This window comes from Chenopodium quinoa, unplaced genomic scaffold (assembly GCF_001683475.1).
Source record: "Chenopodium quinoa cultivar QQ74 unplaced genomic scaffold, ASM168347v1, whole genome shotgun sequence".
NCBI lineage: Eukaryota > Viridiplantae > Streptophyta > Magnoliopsida > Caryophyllales > Amaranthaceae > Chenopodium > Chenopodium quinoa.
In genome coordinates this window covers 3,287,360-3,292,573 of record NW_018744704.1, presented here as the reverse complement: position 1 = coordinate 3,292,573, position 5,214 = coordinate 3,287,360, and the positions used below count along the sequence as shown (strand labels likewise).

Here is a 5,214-nt window from a genome sequence, read left to right as displayed (position 1 = left end):
TACGAAGTATTTTTTTTTTTTTACTTTCTAAATTTTTCTAGGTTCTAACTTCTTCCCCATGTAAATTTTCTGCATATGTTCTACAATTTTCACACATATTCTAACTTTAAAGCATAACTAAAAAAGGCGCAAAAAAAGAAAAAAACCACTCCTAAATGTTTAGCTTCATTCTCTCGAAACGATACGAAGTACAATAAACCATCAACATGCAATGATATTAGTTACTCAATATACAAAACGATAGTTTTATACAAGAAGTATACTTTTGGAACATAGTAGACAGACTTTTAGAACATAACATTCATACTTTAAATTCAAACATTAGAAATTATAATTTAGAACATAACAAACCAATATGTAGAATTTTAGAACATCATAGACTAACTTTAGAAAATAAAACGATATTGTTTAGAACATAATTTTAGATGACAAAAAACATCTAATTAAAATTATGATCTGCATTTTTTGATAGTTTTAGCACATAACAAGCGTAATAGGTATAATTAATAACATAATACACCTAGTTTTAGAACATAATGCACTATATGCACATACTTTAAGAACATAATTGTCCTTTTAAAAAAAATACTTAAAATCACTAAAAGCATAAATATCAAATCTGAAAATGTTATTCAACTTTAGATTTAAATTTTAGAGCACATTATGCATGAATTACAAATTTCTAAGACATTAATATACTTTAGAACACAATTTTTAGAATTTATGCGACATGCCTTATGAAATTATAGTAGTTGTCAGATTGGTTAGAGTAACATTCGGATTTTTTCAATTCGGCCTTGCATGTTGCTGCAGTTCTGAAATACCAAAAAAATTAGCAATATTCAACCGAAAATAGAAATATTAATACCTGAAATTGTTCAAAACTGAATACACAGTAGAATATTACTTACCTTAGCGTTTCAAGACTTATTTTCATAAAATTATGTTGTTCTTCGCCAATTTCCAATCAGATTTCTCTTTGAATCAACTGTTGCAAAATATAGGGTTTTTTTGCCAAAATTTGTAGTTAAATTATTCAAATTGACTTTGTTAATGCAAGTTTATGAACAATATTTTTGAATCTACGCCAAAAATGAAGAAAAACGTTGATTTTTTGGGTTCAATTGAAGCAGTTTCAGTATTTTGAAGAAAGTAAATATGGTGTTTAAGAGAGAGAAAGTGGTGAGAAGTTTGGGTGTCATTGAGGGAGAGAAAATTAAAAGTTTTGTGGTTATATAAAGGTAGAAGGTTTTGATATTTACAAGAATGCCATTAATATCTACGCTCTAATCTTAACCATTTATCTCAATCAAATCCTACGGATTAGATTTATTCTTATATACACTAGTGTTCTTATATAAAGAGGTATTCTTACCGGATCCGTCTACTATGCTCTATTCAACTTTAGATTTAAATTTTACAGCACATTATGCATCAATTACAAATTTCTAAGACATTGATATAGTTTAGAACACAATTTTCAGAATTTATACGATAAGTTCAGATAAGTTACAATAAGGTCTAATAAGTTTAATAAGTTCAATAAGATCTAATAAATTTAATTAGTTATAATAAGTTCCAGTAAGTTAAATAAGGCCTAATAAAGTCCAAGCAATAAGTTAAATAAGGTTTTATAAGTTCCAATAAGTTCTAATCAAGTCTAATAAGGTCCAATAAGTTTAAATAAGGTCGAATAAGTTCAATTAGGTCTAATAAGTTTCAATAAGTTCAATAAGGTATAATAAGTTTAATAAGGTCTAATAAATTCAGTTGAGTTCAGGTCCAATAAAGTGAAGAGAACACCGTTAATAAAAGAAAAGAAAAGAAACTTTAAATTAGTTAAAATAACTAGCTAAAGTATCGTGCCATGAACGGTTTTACTAAAAATTATAACGAAATTTTGATTTTAAATAATAACAAAAAAGAAAAATAAATTTTAACTAAAATAAAATTACTTAGCTTGAAATTAAATTAGTATTTGTACCAAAGATATTGTTATTAATGCATTAGACTTTCTAAAAAAATTGAAATAAATTTAGTTACTATGAGGTTCTATATTGAAAATTTTAGTTTATGACCCATGAGATATATTCATATACCATTTAATTTGTCTCTATTTTGTTAACACGGTACACTACTTTAACGGCACAATGTTTTATGCAAACTTATTTGTTTTTCATTTACTTTGTAATAAATTATTAACCAACTTTTTGTAAAACTTATAGTTACCAAGTAGTAGGGTTTATGGTTTATGAGTAGTATATATAAAAGCTAAAATCTAATATATATATATAGAGAATGGATTATGTGAAAACAAGTCTAAGGCTGAAAATTAAAAACAGGTGATCTAGACCATTGAATTTTCATCTAACGGATGAGATTATATCCGCTTGATGTTTATTCTTGACCGTGGGATTTGTTCCTTGATTTTTGAAAATCCATTCACTCCTCTACTTTTTACTCTATTTTTCTCTCTCCTCCATCTCACGTTCTCCATCTTCTTCATTCTCTCTCCTTCCCAATTTAATATCAACGCTGAACATCATCAAATTATAGAGGAAATTGGTTAAATCCTTGTCAATTTCGTCATTAGCTTCAAAAAAGTGAGTTTTCGTTTATGATTTTTGTTTAATTTGGTATTTTATAGTGTTTTTGAAAATACCAAATTTATTTTTCTATTTGATTTTTTTTGAGTTTCGTAGGAGTAATTACACTTATTTGAGCTTTTTCTAGCTTAATCGAGTTTCATATGAGTGTAAATATGTTAAGATTCAACTTAATTTCTTCTTATGGCATTTCTGAGCTTAACTTGTATATATTTTTTTTCATATTTGGGGAGATTTCAAATTTTTAATTTTCATTTTATTTGGCAATTTTATCAAAAAAAAAAATTCTGCGATTTTGTTCGATTTCTTGTGCGATTTTGCGTCTTTTGTTCATCAATTTTGTTCGATTTCCAATGCGATTTTGCGACTTTTGCTCATCAATTTTTTTGACTTTTTTATATCAATTTTGTTCGATTGTTTGATTTTGCGATTTCCTGTTTGATTTTGTTCAATTTCCTTGTTCTAAATGGCTAGCAAAAGGAATCGCCGCTGTGCAGCAGAACGCCTTCTTCATGCTTTGTGCTGTGGTAAATTTCATCCAATTTTCGTTTTTCTACTGGATCAGATTCAATATATTTTGTATTTCCTTTTTTAATTTTTGTTGTAAATTCAATTTTTAGGATTCCGTTAATCTCAGGGAAGCTCTCAAGTACTCTGCTCAAATGCTTTCGAAGCTCCGAACCTCTAAACTTTCTCCTCACAAGTATTTTGAAATTTGCATGAATTTTTAGTGTTTTAAAATAATTTTAATGATTTTTTTAATCGTGTTTTGTAAGATATGAGGCCGTTTGATGAATTGAGGAAGCTGGAATTGTTCTTCAAGGATGAGAGCAGGCATGGTCTTGCAGTTTTTGATCTTTACGAACTTGTTCAGCACGTTGGCAATGTGTTACCGAGGCTGTAAGTAGTGAGGTCAATTTCATAATGTTTACATTGAATGTTGTTTTGGAGAAATGCTATGGAAATTTTACAATTTTATGACTGATCTTGGAGTAAAATTTGATTTGACTTTGGAATTTTCGCCGTCTTTTGATGCATTAGGATATGTAGTTGTGTAGTTAGTATCAATCCCGATATTCAAATTCTAGGGAAATATCAAAACCGAGGATTGGTGAATAATTTGGTCCGAATGAAAGTTTGATTTCTAGTTTCTCATCTTCTCTTTTATTTTAATTCTGGGATGGTAGATGTCAATCGGACTAGAAATTGTTGTATTTTGTTTGGGAGAAGGTTTGTGTATATATAGTGTGTTATATTCATGGTGCTGACACTGAAGAACTGGCCAATACTTTGGCAATAATTGATGGAAACTGATTTTTTGGCTCCTGCAGCAACTGGGTCCCTCTGAGGCTCTACTCTGTCCTTCAATGATGCCTTTAATACTGCAGTTTCGTTTTATGCAGTAACGTTTACTTTGCTTTCTACTCCGTAGTTTTAATGTACAAGGAAACATTAGTGGTTTAGTCACTCTTTTTTTACTAGTTATCTTTTTATTAATATGTACAGTGACCCCTGATTTTGTGCAATAATATGAGTTAATAGCTATGGAGTATACTTTTTTTGTGTGCTGGAAGCCCATTAGCTCAATTGGTCGAGCATTGTGCACTTGCATTGCACATGATGTGGGTTCGAATCCTACATAGACTTATATGTAGTGATCTATTTAAAATGTAGTAAAAATGAATATAATTAGCTTATTTTTATTTATAGTGACTTTTATAATTACCCGAAGTTTATATATAGTTACCTTATTTTCGTATATAATGACCTTAGTATCATGGAAATGTTGTAAATTTTGTTTCAGTCGCCTTATTTTTGTATATAGCAATCTTTATGTAAATGTTGTCAAAATTGATTTAGTTACCTTATTTTTATATATAGTGACCTTTATTTTTGTATATAGTGTCCTTTAGGTAAATGGTGTCAAAACCTCAGTCGATATTGAAGGTTCAATGGGCACTCAAGAGGGGGGATGAATTGAGTGTTAAGTAATCGTTAGCAATTTTTGCTTCTTTTTGGATTATGTGTAAGGAACCAGTTTTGCTGGTTCCCTTATACAGCGGAATAAAACAAAGCAATAAAGAACACCATAGATTTAACGAGGTTCAGCCAACTCTGGCCTACATCCTCCTATCCTAAGTCCTTTTATTAATCTACTCCGAAAAATAAAGACAAAGAACACTCTACTGTTTCCCTACTCCGGGAACCAGTAAACCCCACACTCTACTCCGAATGTGCTCTAAACTTACCCACGTAAGTTCCTAGTGTGTTTGAACTCACAAACACTCACCAAGTCTTCAACCCCTCTGTCAAAGACTTAATACAAGATCAAGAACTCTCTAATGATCTAACTCTCAAAAGTCAAATAGAGAAAAACGTTAAAACACTATTATGCTCTTGTGTATCACTTAATAATTGAATTAGTGCTTTTAGCTCTCAAAAATCAAACTCTATTAAAATGCGTGAAAGCCGTGTCCATGAATGAAGTCAATTATTGACCAAAGGACCTTCCTTTAAGTTGATCGAAAATCCTTTCAAGCTTCCAATCTTAGAAATCAACTTAGATACTGCACATTTAACAAAGTTAATGTACAATACTAAATAAGTA

General features: G+C 29.7%; 1 long non-coding RNA gene across 1 annotated transcript; it reads left to right on the top strand.

Moving 5' to 3' along the window:
* The first annotated feature begins 2,442 nt into the window (after window positions 1–2,442).
* LOC110702913 lies at window positions 2,443–4,160 on the top strand. The gene is made up of 3 exons (XR_002507615.1): window positions 2,443–2,603; window positions 3,081–3,133; window positions 3,227–4,160. It is a non-coding gene; the product is annotated as an uncharacterized LOC110702913 (long non-coding RNA).
* The last annotated feature ends 1,054 nt before the right edge of the window (window positions 4,161–5,214 follow it).